We start from the raw sequence: 20,029 nt of genomic DNA on the forward strand, positions 1-20,029 counted from the left end.
AGAGTAATTCAATTTTCCCACCACAATCAACAAAATGTTCTTGCCTTGATCACTCCACTTCGTACATTACTTTGTGGCCACTTCAGTGTCAAATTCAGCCTTCCCTGCAATACCCAGATGCTTCTAACACAATTTACAGCCTACTTAGAGACTACCTTCTTGGAAATAATGTTAATCAGGATAATTTCTCCTCTTACTTTAAGGAGCTCTTGATTGGGTGCTTTCAATCAGCTGTTAGCCAGAGTTACCTCAGAATTTCTCAAGTTCTTATGGGGAAATGGGACAACGCCATTTAGCAGTCAGCATGTTTAATGGATCACGCTAATCTCAGGGAGGGCCTATGAAACTCTAATTTGTCAGGTTTCATTACATTCAATAATGACTCTAATTTTCCTGAAGTGTTCTGCTCACTAGTAAATTATGTACCATGGTTTTGCACCCCATTTTCTCTAACTCTGTATTTGGAAAAATTGAAGGCATCTCGTTCTCCACAGCCACTGCTCAGAAGGGGCCTGAAAAAGAGGGGTTAAGAGTTCACTGTCAGATGTATTTATCTCAGAAGCAGGTATAATTCTTTGCAAACAGCTAAGTGTCAGTGCAAAACCAAGCTGATTCAGGGTAATAAAAGCACTTCTGCAAAGCTTTTAGGTGACACCATATCCCTCACAAGCTTTTTCCACCCCTACGTCCATTTTATCATCCGATACCATCATTACCTTGACCAATCTGCACATTATTTCCTTTCCAAATGGATCGATTTTAAACCAGCCCATCTGCTAATGCTCGGCACAGGTTTGGGTGGTTCTCCTATTGTTTCAATTATTTCTTTGAGGAAAATTCAATCCTGTTAAGCAAACGGTGCTTTTATCTCAGCTGAGGATGCGAGAGCTGTGGTCGCCACTGACAGATCAAGAGCTTCTTACGAAACCCGACTTTCAGCTGTAGCACCCTCAAGTGACAGAGGTGTCCCAGTTTAGCTCATTACAAGTAATAGACAGTGTTAGCTATAACCCAGCACATTAAACAGTTGAGCTATTAAAATTAACCACATATTTATGGAGGGAGATGTGCCATCTCAGCAAATGATCTGGTGATCTCCCTGGTTTTGATCTGCTGCGGCAAAGGAACGGCCTCCCAAAGAGCCAAACAAAAGGTACATACAGCTTCACTCCAATTTCCAGGGGCTAATTCTGGTTTGGAGGGAAATGTAGCATTGATGGAGATTTGAAACTGAACCTGTCAGGTTTTCTCAGATGTCTCTGGAGATTTGGCTTGGCAGTCCATAAGTAATGCAGAGTGTGCAGATGAGAAAGCCCCAGGGAGAAGAGAGTGATCACAAAGGAATAAATAGAGCAAAATAGATGATCTTCCATTTGCTGCTTGTGGGGCAAGTCCACTGTACTTTCATACCTCTTCACTCCGGGATAACAGTACCTAGTGCTTTCTAAACAGAGACTGAAGTGGCTCTGTCCACAGCCATTCAAAATCCTCTTTATAAGGTGCCATATACTGAATGGGGGCAAAGTAATTTGATTATAAATGTCTGCAGTCACATTTTAAACTGTACAATCATCTCCCAGGATAATTTTATGTAAAATTTTGTCAGCTATGCTAAGGAACAGTGTTTATCAAGATCTGCCTTTCACAGAGTCCAGCGTAGCATTGCTGGAAATAAACACCAGCTTGGTCAGAGATTCTAATTTGCAGGCTTCTTATGCCAGCACTTACATGATTTTCCCAGTCTTGCTCAGATATGCATGAAGAGCCCAAAAGAACAGCCTTACTGTAAGCATTAGACCAAAGAGTGTCACTTTCTGTTCATTATTGCCTTTAATACACCAGCCTGGTGCTGGAAAGACCATTGTGTTGTCACCAGTGAAGCCCTGAGCAGAAAATATAGCTTTCCTACACCTGGCACTTATAACTTGTCCAGAATAAATGAGGAGGAACTTAACTGTAAAAAACATCACCAGAACCCAGTCAGATGACAGAGCACCATTTTACTTGAATCCTTCTAATCCCCAAGAGAGTAGCTGCTGGGAACTAGGAAATTAGCCCTGTTCAAAGCAAGGGATTCAAATGTCTCTTAAACTTGTAAATGGCTGAAGCTGAATGCAGACTTTGTGTCTCTGCCCATCACCAGGTATCTAAAGATGCCCTGGTATGCCAAAGCAAATACAGTAAATAACCCCACTATTTCTACATGGCATTATCATTCCTGATTTGAAAAAAGCTTTTCAAGTGAAACATGCCTTGCAATACCTGAATGCAGAAACAGCTTTCTGTCCTGCAGTGTTTTGCTTAAAATGCTTCAAATGGCCCTTGGTTTCTGTGCCTGGGGCTGATATACACTCGCTTATACCAGCAGCTCCTAGGCTCGAGCCCTCATTGAGGAAAAAGCCAATTTGTTGTTCACTGCTTTAACATCAACACAGCAAGAATCAGAGCACTTCTGAAATATCCCCCATGATTGTGTTTGTGACTCGGGCACTTGGGAAATTCACGCCACTTTGAATGGTGATGTTTTACTAGGAGAACATCAGAAGCAGCAAGATGTCTTATATTGACATATTGGTTCCACTTTGTTAGACATACGGGATCAAAGTCATCCCTGGCGGAACTCCATAACCTTCAACAGATGGGATAAATTTGGCCCCATATGCCCGTAGCAGCTGGGGACTACAATTGTTTTCGTATTTTCAGCCATATTTTGAGGATATGGAGCCTGATTTTCTCCTTGCAAAGCAACTTGAGATTTTGGCATATGTGCAATGTGAGGCAAACAATTTGTATTATCATACATGGCCCTGGTATAATTGTTAGGGTCATCTGCAGCACATACCTAAATTTTAAATTAAACACGTGCTATAAATAGCCTAGGAAGAATCAAGCTAGAGATTATTTTATCAGACGCTCAGCAATCTGTTCGACTGGCTGTCCTGCTCACTAGACATGGCATCAGAGTCCCTTTTGAATGCAAAATTTTGTTTTCTTCATGTAGCTTCTCCTATCATCCATTGTATTCATATAGACAGAAGCAGTTCGTAAATACCATTTCACATTCCAAACAATTTGCTATAGGCAACTACATCATTGCTTTGTTCAAATAAATTTACATAAATCATTATTAGAATGTTTTATCTTAGCAACTTTATTTTGCTCCCAGAGCACAAATTAAATGCGTGCATAAACCAGAATATTTTAGAGGGAGTTATTCCTGAATTGTTTATGAGACAGTAGACATTTCCACCTAATTTTTCATTCATAACGTAATTTCTTTCGTTTTCTCTGCATAGTTAAAAACAGCACATCTAATTTGCTGGGTTCTCCCTGGAAGTGCGCAATAGAATAGATGGCTGTGCCGCAATCTGTTCATCCATCAGCCAGTGCTTCCTTTGACTCACTCTGCATTCTGCTCAAAACACTTTGTGGGAAAGGCCAGGAACAACAGTAAGTCCCACTTGCTGCTTGACATGATCATATTAGGAGTAAACTGTTGTTGTTAACCAAAATTTGCAAATAAAGTCACTGGAAAATAGATCTATTTCTAGTAAATATTTCTGTGTTTGGATTAATTGAACAGAGCTCTCAGAGTCCTCGCTAGCTCAGATTTACAGCTCGGCATCCACCCATGCATCTTGTAACCAAAGGCGCTGTTCTTGTTAGCCTTACTCAATTACAAACACACACGTCCTAATTGTGCTTGACTCACGGACCGCAAGGAGTGACTGGAGAAGAACACAAGAGGTCACAGTCACCCAGTAACTGTCCCTCAAGCCCAGCACTTCACCTTGCCCAGCCTGAAGGTGCAGCAGACCGGTCCTATGGCTGTCTGTGCCCTGTGCCAGGCTCGTGCCCACTCGCCAGTGCCACAGGTGGGAGCTGAAAAACAACCAGCACCCAGCAGCTCTACAAACATCCTGTCCTGCTCATCTCCACCCTGTGCCCCAGAGCCAGCCTGCATGAGCACTGGTTTTTTGAGACCTGGAAGGCCTATGCGGGTCAACCTGGAGACACCAGGTCTCCACACCAGGCTGCAAACTCCCTGTTAAAAGACCAGCTGCAGCTTTTCCAGCAATGCTGCCACCACTCCCGCAGCTCCCTGGTGTGCCACAGGATCTGGCACCTCTGCACCACAGCTGTTACGTGACACAGACTTGATGAGAACTTCTGCATGACCCCTTCTTCCTCCAGAAAGGCAGCACACCACGTGTCTGCTGTCACATTTACTCCATTTGCATGTCCTGTTGTAGGCAGTGCTGGTATGTCTCAGCTGCCAGCCCATCAGCTGTGCATCAGTTTAAACAGACATGAGAAATGCAGCAAAAGCAGAAACACAGCTGAGAAGTCTGTATTAGCATTCAATGCAAATGCTACCTGCCCCCATGATGTTTCATCTCACTCTTGATCTCAGAGATAAGCTGGAGTTGTGCAATCTGGAACTACATCTGGGTCAAGCCAGGGGTGTGGGAGAGGTTTAAGCCAGAGAATGTTCTCTTCCAGGGCCTCACAACTTTGTGCTAGCATAGATAACTCTGCTGTTTGGGATAAAGGGTGGAGGGTGACTGCAGATAGTGGAAAAACCTCTTGCAGGTCCTTGCCTTTCTCCTTTCTGAGCACTCCTGTCCTCAGAAACCAGCAGAATTTCATGCAGAGCAGAAGAACTAAATCAAATCTCTTTGCTTTTACTTAATCTAAATATACAGCATATCCTTATGGGTCTGGCCAGATCTGTTCTCAAACTAGCCTATCACAGAAAATTGCATCAAATATAGAGGCTTTCCATCCCACAGCCATGGTAATACCATGTGAATAGCAAGTAACTGAGTACTGGGAACCCAGTGAAGCTTCAGTAATACAGCCATGGAAGACGGCAATAATTTATCATCTCTGCTGTAGTCTAATCCCAGATGCACTATTTGCTAATTTATTTCCATACGTACCTGGCAGACAGATTAATCAGCCATCTCTCTCTGAAACCTAGATTGCACTTTATCCCTTTAGTAAGCAAGAGAAAGCAAATGTACACAGCAAAATAAGAGTCCCTTACAGAGGAGCTTTGTCAACCTTTACAGCTTGTGGTTTCCTTTTTCAGTTTAACAATAGCTTTTCAAAAATCTAACACCCAAATCTACTTCCACATCAGTGCATTTCTCCATCTACTGAAGGCTCTTTGCTAACGCTGGTGAAAATGAAGGCAGAGATAGAGAAGGCACATCCCTTAGATTTCTAGACTCAGCTGCAGAGAGCAATGTGGTCTAAGGAGAGGGCAGCAGCCCTGCACCAGCACCAGGGCCATCCCCACAGCCAGCAGTGACTCCTCTGAGCCAAGGAGGCTGTTTCTCTGACACAGTTTGCAGAGCAGCAAAATCAGGATAATAATATTTTACAAAACATTTTGAGCTCTACTGAACTAATTACTATTATCAGCAGTAATGTGCTTCTGATACACTTAGCCCTTCTTCTGGAAAACTCTGCAAAGGGGCCGCACTTGCTGGAGCTGAGCAGCTGTTAGCACTTCAGCGATGTTATTGGTAATAAATACAGCGTCAATTCTACGCCTGGTGCCCTTTAAGGATCTGTTTGCAATCCACTCTTTATTTTGATTATAAGACATTATCTGCATTAAACATAATTAGTCATATTATATCATTTGCCAATCTAAGCACAGTCACTTGACAAGGCAGGATGGAGCTGAATGGAAGCGCAGCACAGCCTGAAGACCAAGGAGATGAAGGGAGTGGGAACTGGCACAGACCCAGGGAGGACACAGACTCAGGCATCCCCTGGCCACAGGCTTTTTGTGAGAAGGCTGTCACTTACACAGCCATGCTGTGACTCTTCCTTGTGTCAGAGACTGAACGGGAACACGCAAAATGTCATTATCAAACCATGGAAGAGTAATAAAATGATTGCTGAAAATGAAATTATTTATAAGCTTCAGTACCCTCGTAACAGTTAGAATAATCAAAATACATAAATATTTGGATATGCTACTGACAGATGGCGTATACTGGAATAATCATACAGAATATGTCAGCTTTCAGAATCAGCTTATTCCAGAGTTGGCATGTTTCAGGGCTTTCTGCTACTAAAATAAGCACCTGGTATTTGATCCTCCAAAAATGTATTTTCACAAACACATGGGTGTCTTTTGATAGAAAAGCTATTGAGCCTGTCACCATCCACACACAGTACCCAAGTAACAGTATGCTGCCACCAGCTTCCTCTGCTTTGCCCGCCTGTCAGTTGCAAAGGCAGTGGAGGCCTGTCTCATTAGAGCTGGGGTTGTCAGGACAGAGTGACAGTGCCTTGCCAAAGTGTATCTCTGCTCTGGGTTTGATCCACACGCCTGCGAGACAAACTGTTTCATTTGCAACCCCAGGAAGAACAATCTGGCTTCTTTTGCCTATGCTCCTGTGTCAGCAAGTTTGAAAAAATCAGGGCTTTTGGAGGGCTCTGGCTGGAAATTAATGTTCATTAATAATGATTAAAACAATTACTGTGGACAAATATGTCTATTTGTGTTGGGCATCAATGAAGCAGTAGCCTGTGCCTTGGGCTAAGAAACCCACATGGAGGTAACAGCCCCAGGTGAAGGGAAAGAGAAGAGCAAAGGCCATGTCCCTGTGCTGCTGCTCCTGCCCCACACCCAGGACTGTGTGGAACAGGCTGGCACACACATGGGAATGGGGACGGTGTGCCTGCACCTCCACAGGGTTAATAACAAATGGCAGCCTCCTGCCTCCCTGGAGGAGACCCTTCCTCAGGTGGGTGTCTGAGCTATCACTGGCCCAGGACTTCTGCAGCCGTATCCTCACCTTAGCGACCCTGATACACTTTGGCCATGGCCCTCCCAGGTAGGAATTCCTCTCCATGAGTAATAGTACCTCCAGAAAGCACCACATAACAGGCTGCTTTAGCAGATAGTAAACAGACAAATTTTAAAGATTAATAGGCATTCATTTATTATGCTACACTCTCTTCAATTTTCCCAGACAATCAAATTGGTAAATTAAAGCCATAATTTTCCACCAATTAATACCAGATGTGACACATTTTGACATTAGAAGAGTAAATGTAAGAGAACTGTCAAATACTTCATATTCCTAATGTAATACTGTCTGAATAGAAAACCTAAAATCCTCATGCCTCAGACTTATTCTGAAACACAGACACAAAGGATGCTGATGTTTCCAACTACTGCACCTTCACAGGCTGCACACTGCCTCCTCGACAGCCACTAACACCTTTCCCAAATGCATGTTGACTAAAAAGCCCAATCCCAAAGCAGTATTTATACCTGTAATCCAGCACAGGACATACTGTCACAACATCAGAGGAGATGCCAATAAAAAGCAAGAGAAAATGCCAAAGACAAATGGAGATTATCACACGTTTTCAATGCAGTACAGGACGGGTTAGTGAGCAAAGCTTTCAGAAAAGAAAATGAAATACAAAAATCTTGTTTTAGTGCTTCTCTTTTTCAACAGTTTGTACACTAGGACACTCCTGCATCAGTTCCAGGTCAGTCTGCAGAACGCCACAGGCCCAGATCAGCTGTATTGTAACAGTCTGTGTTAATACAGCTGATCAGAGCAACCAGGTCAAAGAGACCTGCTTCGCACACATGGACTGGGGCACACACCTGCTCTCCATGGCCCTCTTGCTTCTCCCAGGCAGGCTGGACCCTACTCCTCAGGATCCAGAAGTGCTGCCAGCACTGTTCTGGTATCCAGAGAGGACAGACATGAAGCTCCGGGAGCAATTAAAGCTCATCTCCTTTAAACTCTGATCAGCTACAGTTTTGGGGAGGCGGGAACATACCATAGAATACCTCTCCTTTACTTCAATTGTCTCCATACTCCCTTTTTCCATATAGTCCCAGGCAGCAAAGATTTTTGACAGGCTGAAGGTGACTTTGCAAAGAAGGAAATAACCCTTTCACACACCACATGCCCCTGCCAGGCCCTCAGGCAAATCTACCTATGAATTTTCCCCATTCACACTGTGAGGATGAACTGGGATCACACAGTCTGTCATCAGTGTCACAGAGCCCTCACTCTGTCAGTTGTCCGCCACAACCTCCAGTTCTCTCTTCCCAAAAGCAGCAGGCAACAATTTCTGCAGACTTCAGGTTTCACCAAACCTTACAATAAAAAGGACTGAAAAGAAGAGGATGCCTGGAAACGAGAGGTCTTTTCCATCAGTGGTTGCTTTGTAACCTGAGGCAGCAGGCAAAGATCCACCATAATTACATCCCATTGGCAAAGCCACTGAAATAAAATGCAGCCAGGTGAAAATCACTCTCCCTCTTGTACCTCACCATGCTCACAAGGAACGGGCTTCCCACGCACAACCATATGTCATGTTTTACCAGCACAGCCAGGTAGCTGACAGGTTTCCTAGTGGCCAGACATAACCGGCCAAATCTGGTGCTCAATTCAGAAGTTTTTTTTCCTTGATTAGAAGACATGGGCTTTGATGCATTTTGACCCAGATTACCTGGCTTCATCAGGCTCCAGAAAAAAGCTGGACTGGAAAGGGGCTCAGTTAAAATTGCAGCGACATTACCAGAAATCTACAGAAGAGTCCCAGCGGGGTTTTGGATCCAAAGCAGACAGTGCAAAGCTACAATCAGCTGGCACAGAGGAAGACCATCCTGCCTGGCCCTACAACATTCATGATGGGATGAAATACAACCCAAGGCTCCAGAGTGATTACACAGCCTGCCCCAGCCTCTGTAGACACTTTCCTGGAAAGATATAAGAATAGGGCTTGAAGCAGAATTGGACCCCAGGCAGGAATATCCTCCTTCCAATCTTTTCCCATAAATAGGCAGTGGGGGGGCAGAGGGGAATGGACTTTAAATGGTTTTGCAAGAGGAACCCAGATGAAAGCAAATCAGCTACAACTGAGAAAATCCAATCTACTTAACTGTCCTGCACAGAACTAATTTTGCCTGGTGCAGCTGTGACCTTCACGAACATCAGGTCAGCAGCAGCCTTACTATCTCCAAATGAAGGTAGAAGATAGTCGTCCCTGAGCGGGCCTCCACAATGTCAGAGAGAAAAGAGCTCTTTTATAAAGCACAGTCTCTGGATCAAGAGGCATGTTACAGAAAGATTACACTGCAAATCTAATCCCCTATCCCTAATGCTCAACAATCTGATACATGAACCTGCCTTTCATCAAAGAGCTGGCGATTGCGGTATTGGGCAATCTGAGCAATGGGTAGGGAATGGGGTTGCCAGCTGTGTCAGCCAGCTCAGGCACAGGTGGATGGCCACACCAGCTCTTCCTGGTTAGGAGTCCTTACATACATGTTCATCCAGGTACACAATGCAGCACATCTGGTCAATGAGTTTTATTAAAAGGGTCTTAATATTTTCGATAATGCTGGTACAAACCATCTCCTGATCATCTTATCTCCAGTTATTTGCAGAATGCCCATTGAATCTGACCGCTTTCAGTCTCTAACGTTCAAACTGACTTTTGACAACCTCATTTACTCCTCCCAGATAGGGGGACACAGCACAGGCCAGCTACAGAAAGAGTCAAATCTATTAACCTTTTCTACCCAAAAAAGCAGGCCCACACAAAAGGTGGCTGCGCAGGTCCCACCTGCACAAGGCAGAGGTTCTGGTCAAGGGAGCCAGGTGACTTGTACCAGACTATGTTGGCCAGTCAGTGCTGCCCAGCTGAGGATGTGTTATTAACACATGCTACTGGTGTCACCCCTCACCTTCCAATAGGCACCATGCAGGGCTAGGTGGTGAGGCTATAAGGTGTGCACTTCTAAGCTCAACAGCCAGAAGAAAAAGGATCTTCCTTTCATAATCTTAAATCAGGCATAAGCTCAAAACAAGACAATATAGAAACATTGCTTTGAAATAAGAATAAGGCACATAAGCTACAAGAAGTTGCTTTAAAGTACTCAGAGCCTATGGCCTAAGAAAATGTTTAGTGGCCACTCCCTGTAGGAGTGATCTCAGGGTGCACAGAAACTACCTGTGTCACAGACCAATGGTTTTTAACCAGTGAAAATATTGTTATAAACCGTGAACCCCATTTAAGTATCTGCAAATAGTAATGGGAGAAGTAAACCTCTTGTCAGGAGGTATAAGTTTGCTATACGAGGAACCCACATCACCAGTAAAAATTTTTAAGTGGTCCACAGTGGTAAGAGGTGTAAAACCACTGCTGGAGATGCCTCTGTAATTGGCTATGGGGCAGAGATCGACACATATCTCTGCAGCTCAAAAATTCATTGGGATGTTGACAAAATAATTTGGCCAAAGGGAGAAACATGCTAAAAAAGTTTAATCTTATTTTATTCATTCAGTTCCTGTCACTTTAATAGAAATAAAAAGCAGAGTTGATCACACGCTCCATGCCTGCACAGTACACGTAAGCACAGTGTTCACCACCAGCAGCGCTAGGATAGCCGTGACCTTTCTTGTTATCACAACTCGTTCTTATCACACCATTTGTTACCATACGCTCTTTTTGCAGGAGCCTGCACTCCTCCTCTCCGAACATGAATCCCAGACTGTCACCCTGAGAGAGCTGGGCACCTCCAAATCATGGATCTCCTGGCTTTGCCGAGAGATGTGTGCTAATGGATGGATGGAGGTAAAAGCCAAACTGATTAAAACTAGCACTAATTCACCAATGGAACAAACTACTACAGGAAGCAGTGATCAACACCTTGTCACCTCCGGCATGTCAGGATACAAATGCAGACAGCATTTAATAAAAGACCAGTTACTGAGTGTACTTCTCATTTCTATTATATAGGGTGTGATGCTCCCTAGCATAATGAGAGCTTCTCCACTTCAGATCTGGGACTCCATGACTCCTTGTCCACATACACACCAGACTGACTGCAGTGCTCACTTTATGATATACAAGAGATGTGAACCATTTTTGGACTTTTTCCAGATCAGCAAACTTTTTTTTTCTTCTAGCAATCTCCAGTCTGGAATTCCTCTTCTTCTGTTGGAGGAGTTCTTGGTGACTCACATGTGGATTGGGAGCTTTCTCAGCCCACAGCTGAAGGCAAGGGTGTTAAATATTTAATAAAGAGACAGCTTTTCTCCCAAATGTTTTGGATAGCTGCTAAGAGAAACCAAAATACAAAAGGGTTTTAGCTGCTGGAATAAAATATCTTTTTCTCTTTCCAACAACCCAGCTGCCCTCACCTGGGATCTCTCCCTGGTGCTCACAGCTGTCCCCAGCTCCAACTCCTGGCCCATGCTTGCACTCAGGAGGGAAGCACACTTCAGACAGCCTCCGGCAGCCTGGCTTGGCTTCAGTCACTCCAGCTAGGAGGAGGAGGAATAGTAAAAGTAGTAGAAGTTTTAGCTGCAGTCTAAAAGCTGCTCTGGCCTCAGAAGTGTGGTGCTCCTGGCTGGGCCCAGCTGGTGCTAACTGTTAAGCAGCAGAGATGGTAACAGTGGCGGGGTGTTCAGGGAGTTTTACCCTCTAACTGTTGCCACATAGCAAGGCACGGGAGACATGCACCCTCACATGGCCTGACTGGTTTTTAGTAACAGGAAATCAGTGAACATTCAAGAATTTCTACTTTTTAATGTCCAATTAAATAACAGTATTAAGGAAGTAACTGGACCTTCTTAGGTCCATGCTTTCCAACACCTAATTATCTGCTAACTTTATTCTGTATGACTATTATGTGACTATGTTCTTTATTTCCATAATTTCTACCTAGTTAAAATACTGCAAGCTGGAATGCAAAAAAAAAAAGTGAAAGGAAGGATCACATTCTTGGACAGTGAATTATAAACTCTGTTTGGTATCTGCCTACAGACACAGCAGGATGAAATCCCTATTTAAGCATCAAACAGGATTTATTTAGGCCTTCTGTTATCTCTGTTGAAGTATCAAAACAGCACATACCATTGTGCTGCTAAACCCTATCAGAGTTCCTGCCATATACGGGTGACAAGAGGTATAGACACTGGGTCAGGATTTGGCCACTGCTAAGCTAAAAGAGAGAAATGCGCTTTCTCTGTGGCTGTCCTCTAGTTTCATCCTCTGCTTTCAGCTGAGGGTACCCACAATCATCCTCAGTGTTACGTGTAGCCACTGATGATCTCCAGGACCCTGGACTTTTATAAAAGTCCTGAAGGTGGTTTGCACCAAGCCATCCATAGCACCGACTTCTACCTCACCGGTTCATTTGCTGGGTATGTGAAAACTGATGAACTTCAACTTGTGCAGCCATGAGAGCAAGGACCTGTCGGTAGGGAACCCTGGGCTTCCGGCTGGACTGTCACCTGAAACGTGCTGTTATAAAGGTTACCTCCGGCATTTATCATCCACAGGGTGACAGGCAGGACTCGTCTGCTTTGGTGAACCTTCTTCCAAGCCAGTGGCACTGCACGGATGCAATCAGCGTGTCCTGCATTGTTCCAAAGTTGTCAACATCTGTCAGGAATAGTAAATTTTACTTTATCTTGTTTAGGTGGAATGGTTTTCCATTAAAAGTTATGTAAATAATGCTAATAATAATAAAGAAAATTAGTTTAAACAGCATGGCAACAACTAGCCACAGTTCTTACAGGGACTGGACAAGCACCACAGCACCACACAGCTACCAGCTGCAGCCCCAGGCCTGCCATCCATGGAAGGAGGGTGGAGAAGGCATCTGCATGGCTGTACCAGGTAAATTGCACGACAGGACCCATAAACACAATAACAGTTCCTACTGGAACTCACGTTTTAAGACTGAAACATCATGCCAACTTAAGCCAAAAAAAAAAAGCCAAACTATGAAGAAACCAACTTGAAAGCTTGTTACTGATACAAACCAAACAGAGGAATAATGACTAACTCAGAAACATCAAGTAGAAGTCAATGTCTGCCTTTCACTGTACCTCACATAAATACACAGTCCTTTCTACCCACTTTGATGGCTGCTTCAAAAGAATCAAGCTCTCTGAGATATTTCACAAGACTAAAATCACAAATTCTGATTTTGCTTATGCCTTGCTTCTGCTGCCTAGAGTCTGCCCATCTTGTTTCAGTACAACATGTAACTGCAAGCAGAATGGGACCAGCCTTTCTTGCCCCATGGTGAGCCCTAGCCCTGAGTGGGTCAGCAGAGATGGTCAGAAGCTCCTAAAAAGAGGTGGGCTCTTGCCTATCAGTAACCAGCAGACAGTAGCTAAAGATCTGCAGTTATAACCATGGGAACAGTTAACAGACCACATACACGTGCAATTCCTTGTATTTGAGGATCTGTATGTACGAATGGTTCACCTTTCTATAGCCTCTCCAAAGACTAAAATAACAGAATTTTCCCTCCCTGACCCCCTTGCCAAATCTCTAATTTTTGCCCGCTTGACTCAGAGAAGGAGACTTTGCTTGCAATATCTTCAAATATTAATAGTGAACTGCCAAGGCACATTCTTACTGTGATGCGCTTGTATAGCTCTGAGTAATTCCCACTGGCATTAATGAGAATGGCTTATATAAATCTCTTTGCCTCATCCCATAATCACGATCATGGCTTTAAAGAGGGCGATACACAATTTCTGTGTCTCCCCACTACAGGACAGGACAGTTCCCATATTCAAGTTCTCTGCACATCCCAGGACAGCCAAGCTACACCAGTCAAACATCACATTAGGGCATCACCCCACACCTATACCTCTCATGGAGCTAAATTGCAATCACTTTCCTAAGGAAAGTATTTTCTTTGCCTGGATGTAGCACATTGTTTGAGCCATTCTGAGCAGGTGGTTCTGCTTCGGAAATTTAAATTCCTGCTGGAAGGAAGAGCACAAAAATGCTTATTTTTGTTTACTGCAACATCTCATTATAGCAGTTACCATTATTATAATTTCATGGCCCCTTTTCCCCGCCAGGAGAGCTTAGAGGGTTTCTTTGGTGAAGGAAAACCTTCCATCTCACAGGGACTACCTTAACTCGAAGTGTTCATCTGAGGGCAATTCAAAGAGGTGAGACAGCGTTTGGTAGCAGCAGGTGAGTTCCCAGATCTCAGGGCTTGTGGGAGCAGCTGCCTCCTTCCCCACGCAGAGAACTTCCTCAAGCCATCCTGGGAAGCCTCTTTGAGGGCAAGTTTTCCCCAGTACCACTGGGATGCTGCAGCTCTGCACTGCCAAGCAGAGATGCCTGTCTAATTCTGAAACAACTCTATTCTTGCACTGCAACAATGCCAGCTCATCCAAGTCCAATTAAACCCCCCAAGAATGATTCACAGCAAACTGAACCATATTTACTTTCAGTTCATTATCACATTCACAACTGGTAATTTTGGAAATTTTATTTTCTGAGTTCAGCAGCAGGCTACAGGCTGCACACCTCTTGCTACTGTACATGCCTGAGAGAGATGTCTTTCTCTTTTCTTCGTCCCCCTCCCTGTTCCACCCCCTTAGAGGGGAATTAAGGCAGCAGAGAACTTTAAAAGCTCTGATGGTATCCACACCACAAAATCCTAAGTAACACACAAATCAGAGGAAAAGGCATCCTTAACCTGCTGGACCAGTCCCAGGATAAATGTTTGCTCTAGGCAAGGACAAGACAAGTAGGTTCTTTAGTATTTTTTGTTTAATATCCTTTTAACATGAGCCTGGACTGGTGCACAAATGAGCACAACTGCTCAAATGAGTCATACTTCTTTTTTAGGGCCTTGTTCTGGCAAAACTCCCACTGAGCTCAGCAGGGGTTTGGCAGAGTGGGAAATGAGGAGCAGCCCAGGACCCAGATCTGTGGGATGGGTACATGAACACAGGGCAGCATTTGATTAAATACATCCAAGTTTTAAAACCTGCGAATATTTGTAATCTTCACAAATGGAAAAACAATACAATTCAAACCAAAATGCTCAGAGACAACACAAAACCGGTGCTGAGATGCCAGATTGCATCGTTATCAGTTCTTAAAGCTCATGGTACCTTAAGTGCATTTAAAGGATCATAACTATTACAGCCCAATTACCACTGGAACCCCAGAGCAGGTGCACTCATCTAAACCAAAGCCTCAGAGAAAGCAATTCAAACTGAAATTGCTACAGGATTTTCAAAGTGTGAAAGGGACTTGTTGAGAGTAATTAAAGGCTCCAGGATGCAAAATAAAAAGGACATATCCTATCCAGACACACATGAAAGAAAGCACCACCTCCAGATACTCATTGCAGGAGGTGAGCTCCCCAGCAGCCGAGTGGGCACCCACAGAGGGCCAGGGCAGCCAGGCCAGTGGGGGAAGCAGGGGAATCTGTCTGCATGAACCCTGCCTGATACCATACAGTTATCACGGATGCAATTAATGTGACAATTACTGGCTAATGTGCATGCTATCTCCAGGTAAACATGGTCTCCACCACAGGCTGGCATGGCCAAGGGAAGACCTCAGCAGGCAAAGGAGGGTGGTGGCTGGTAGGGAGATCATAGCCACAAATTTAGGGTAAGACACTTTGGTGTTATCAGCTGAAAGCACCAGGAGGTTTTGGGGAATGCAGAAACCAGCAGCAGAACATAACAAACAGCAGTGCTGAGTCACACGCTAAACTGGAGTAAAAAAGAACCCAAACAACACACCCCCCCCAAGCACAGACAGAAAATAGAATATAACAAAGAAAGGCAATAGAAAGAAACAGGCTTCCCAAGATGTGCTGCAGGTTCAGGTAGGATCCAAACAACCCTGAGCCCACCCTGGGAGATGCTCCCCATGGCAGATAAAGATGAGAAATGGAGGATTGCTAATTGGGTTATGATACTTCTAATCTTTCTTCTGTTAAAGAAGTACTGCTGTAGGATGGTCTCAGGCTCTGGCTATGTCTGAAGGGAAAAAAAGCCATGCAAGTCGTAAGACTAGCAGTTCCAAGGTTATTCCAAGGAGACTGTGCTTGAATTCCAGGGTACAGCCCGCAGGGAAGGGCTCCAAGGAGCAGAGGAGCAGCAAGGCGGTATCCACCAGGGCATTGCACACCAAACGTTCTCTGCTTTTTGGTCACAGGAACTACGGCCTTGGTCCCCTCCCCTGCCCCAGGAGCCACAGCCAGGAAAGCAAGCCAAGGAAACCACAGGCAAAACCAGAATTTCACATATTTCCCCCCTTTTCAAGAGCCTGTCACATGCTATCTTGGGATTTTCACAGTCCACGGTGATGCATGGGCACTCCAGCTTAATCCCAAAAGTTGAAAAGAAACTTAAACATTGGAATAAATAAATAGCAATGCTACCCTGCAAAGAGTATTAAAGCATTAATTTCAACAGACGGATGGTGTGGAGGGAGAAGGGCTATGTACAGAAGAGTGGAACCAGGAGCTGGATGTGAATTCTTGACCCTGACATTTCTATACAGTGAAGTATCTCTTCTTCTCATTAAAAATGAAGGAAAGAAAACCAACAAACAAACAAAACCAAAACAAAAAAACCAAACCCCACAGCCCACAAAAAACAAAACAAAACATAAAACCCCAAACAAACCCACAAAAAAGCCCAAAACCCACCTTGCACCTTCAATTTTTGCAGTAACAGGGCTAGAAAAGTGGTACCACTGACAAGCAGGACCACAAGGTTTGCCACAAGCTGATAAATGAGATCTTTCAGAGGAGGTGCTGCAGTGGTAGGTTGTTTCCTACTGCCCAAACCCACCCAAAAGCCCCCACTGTGTTTCGCCAGCCCCGCACCCTTGGGGGTGCCACACCCCAGGGCAGAATGCCAGGCCCAAGGCGCTAAGCAGGAAGGGACAGTGCTCCCCGCATTATCTCTCTCTCCTACGGATCAGTTCGAGTTCACGTGCCATCTGACCAGACAATACACAGCAGCAAGGAAAAATTATGGGCATATGCCTAGATCTCTGACTGCCATAAATTTGTAATTTTATTGCAGTAATATGTCACAAAAGTGATCTGCCTCTGGCTGTTCCATATTGTGGAACAATGCTATCAGATCCCAAAATCCAAAGGAGGCAGGACGGGGCACAAGCAGGAGATGTGTGTCCTGCCTCCAGCACTCATCCCCTGCACTGGCCTCAATCCTGCACCCCAAAACCAGGTCAGGGGGATGGTGTGCGTGAGAATGCACACCAAGCCAGCTGTCTTTTCCACCACCTTGTCTGCCCCATACCCTGGCTCATACACCAGAGGTCATGCTACTCCCATTTTCCCTGATCTTCCATGTCTCCTCCCTACCCTGCAGCCCCCTGGCCCTGAGAAGACAGGGCAGTGCTCGTGCACAGCCTGGGAGCAGTGGGAGGTTGAAAACTAGTTTTGCCAACAGTGCTGAAATAACTGGATTCATCTCTGGGCATATGGCGGTACCTTCAGGGAGAGAGGAAGCCACTGCTGGCCTCCTTGCCAAATTCCTAGTATTTATGGAGTATTTACATGTTGTGCATCTCAGGTTTCTCTTCTCCCTCTGGCTGCTTGCTGTGGCAGGATGACGCAGCCCAGCCGGCGGGGGCCAAAGATATCCTGCCCACAGGCCTTGCCACGCTAACTACAGACGGCCACTTTTAGCTATCTCAACCTACAACAGTTTTCTTCCAGATTTAAGCAGAATAGCCAACAAAAAATTAGCCACTTTTAATGCATCCATAAAACACCACAGCCTCCCGCTTGAGACCACAACAGAGTCCAAGGAGAGTTTACGAGAGAAAGAGCCCACCAGGGAGATGGGTTTCTCATTCCTGTTCAGAGACTGCTCTGAAGAACTGCTCTGAAGGACACAAGCATGAAAGCATAGGTAAGTATTTCTGACATAGGAAAGATGTTTTCCGAGAGGTGCCAGCCTCACTTTTTAAGTGATCAGGGAAAATCTACCAGCCAAATGACCTCTGGTGCTGGATATCCCCCACTACCACTAAAAACATTTATCACCCTTGCTGTCAGAAAGGAAGCAGAAAAGATAAAAACAAAATCAAGCAGACAAACTCACTGACTGCCTGGGCCCAGAGGCTGGGTAACCAGCAGAGATTTCTTAGAGATCCTAACTTTGATTTGGGCTTCACCAGAAGAAGGACTTGCCCAGCCACCCCATGCAGTGGCTCATGCCCCAGGAGGAAGGGGGCCGCACAGGCTGGAAGGCAGCCGAAATGAGCTGCAGCTGGCACCAAGCAGAAGGAAGGCTCAGCTTCAGCAACACAACCCTTGACATCCTTTGAGGTGATGTTCACACAAAGAGATTGGTTATACTGTAAAATTACTCTTCCCTCCCAACTTGCAGTCCTGTGTTGAAACACAAACATTAAAAATAACACTCTGAAATGCTCAAAACCTCAAGCGAGGCACAAGCAGCCTCTGGCATCATCAGGTGAAGGACCATGACCACAGGTCTCTCCATGGGAAGACAATGAGAAGCCAGCAAGCACACGGCGCCTGGAGGCACCTCCTCGACCCGAAGCTCCCTGTGTGAGCCGCCGCCAGCCACAGACTCCATCTGCCTGGCTGTCCATCCCCAGGACCCAGACCCGCTCCACAGCCACAGTTTCAGACATGAAGACATCACAGCTTAGTCCCTTCCAGACAAAATGAACACCATGTTGATGTAACCATTGGCAAGCACAACTACGTTTACTTTGAACTGAAAAAAATCACTTGCATTCCCAAACTGAAGCCAAGAGCAATTCTGCCAATATATCCAGAAAAGGGATAGTCTTATGTCTCCCAGATATTTCCAGAAGATATTACGGAGGCGTTAGATCTCTATTAAAGTGTAACAAGAGCATAAAAATATATCACAATGATAAATATATATATATCTTCTCAACAGTACGTTTTTGAAAAGAAGCCAGCTGGCATACAAATAGGTGATGTATTGAACAGGTTACAAACAAATACATGTTCTAACAAAAATGTTTGCAACTTTTTCCACTGAGCATTTAAAATATATTGACAGCAATAATTACAATGTTCTTTGAATATTCAACAACGAGACGGCAGCATTTCAAAAAACCCACTTTCCAAAGACTGCGTATAAGTCTGTGTGCCAGTAAGCTATGTTGCAGCAACAACTACATATTTTTCATATATATACACACTTACAATAAGTATGTATTAATTTATATTCATAAATACATATACATTATACGTGTATTTTATATACACATAAAATACACATATATAGGAACAAGTCTTATTTAAAGTAAAAAGTAGAATTCCATAATGTCAGAAATAAAACAAATTGCAGATTAAATTCAAAAGTTATGAATCTGCCTGACATAAGAATGGAAAAATCTTCCGCTCCAGGCCTTTCTTTTGCATTAAAATCTGCACATGATCTGTGGTACTAGTTTGGTTTAAATTTTCACTAATTGTTTTCACAAATTAGATTTCACTCTTGCTACCACAATCTGAAGATCAATCTGGCTGACAAATGTGATGAGAAGTTAGTGAAGAACTACCTCTCCCAAGCTCCTTTCAGCAGGGTGGCAGTGGAGACTTCAAAGCTCCATGAAGCCTCAACATTAACAGGGCAGCTGATATAGTTCAGTAAATAGATTAAACTTCTTTATGTATTTCTTTTAGTTTCAGTTACAGCCCAGAGGAAAGTGTCTTTTCCAACACAAAATCTTCTAAATCACTAGAGGGAATTCCAGCAAAACAACTATTTTTTTTCCAGACATGTTTTTCCTCATCTACGCTTCACAGTGATCCTCGGCTTCCCAAAGCGAATCAAAAGTTATTCTTAGGAGTCTTCATGAACTACTCATAGATGCCTTCACGTACTGATCCCTCTTTCCATCACAGACCCACTCCTGCCCAGTTCCCTCTGTCCCCTCCCTCATCTGTAGGCTGACTGAGGAAAGAGAGGGAGATAGGGCAGCTTCAGCCTCCAGCCAGTCTCAGCATCAAGTAACCCTCATTCATGCAGATCTAACACTCTCCCATCTACATCAGGGCACAGCTACCTTGCCTCCACCCCCAGCTGGGATGGTGGAGATTTCGGATCTGCAACGACTAGCAAAAAGAGACAGCTACCAGGGAACGCACAGATGAAATGCAAAACTTTGCCCCCACCTGGGTTTAATTCCAACCTCT

General features: G+C 44.4%; 1 protein-coding gene across 3 annotated transcripts in view; it reads right to left on the bottom strand.

The window, feature by feature from the left end:
* FOXN3 (forkhead box N3) overlaps positions 1-12,460 on the bottom strand; it is a 173,600-nt gene extending 161,140 nt beyond the window's left edge. The window contains exon 1 of one of the 3 annotated variants that reach the window (XM_042048345.1): positions 12,326-12,460. The gene's annotated coding sequence lies outside the window, so the exon portion shown is untranslated. Of the gene's footprint in view, positions 1-12,194; positions 12,220-12,299 lie in introns of those variants that run through there. The other 2 variants (XM_042048347.1, XM_042048346.1) reach the window with 2 other exon arrangements.
* Positions 12,461-20,029: the final 7,569 nt, after the last annotated feature.

The sequence above is a fragment of the Corvus kubaryi genome, unplaced genomic scaffold (genome assembly GCF_017639235.1).
Source record: "Corvus kubaryi isolate FWS band 111438036 unplaced genomic scaffold, C.kubaryi_AGA036_p1.0 66, whole genome shotgun sequence".
Classification (NCBI taxonomy): domain Eukaryota; kingdom Metazoa; phylum Chordata; class Aves; order Passeriformes; family Corvidae; genus Corvus; species Corvus kubaryi.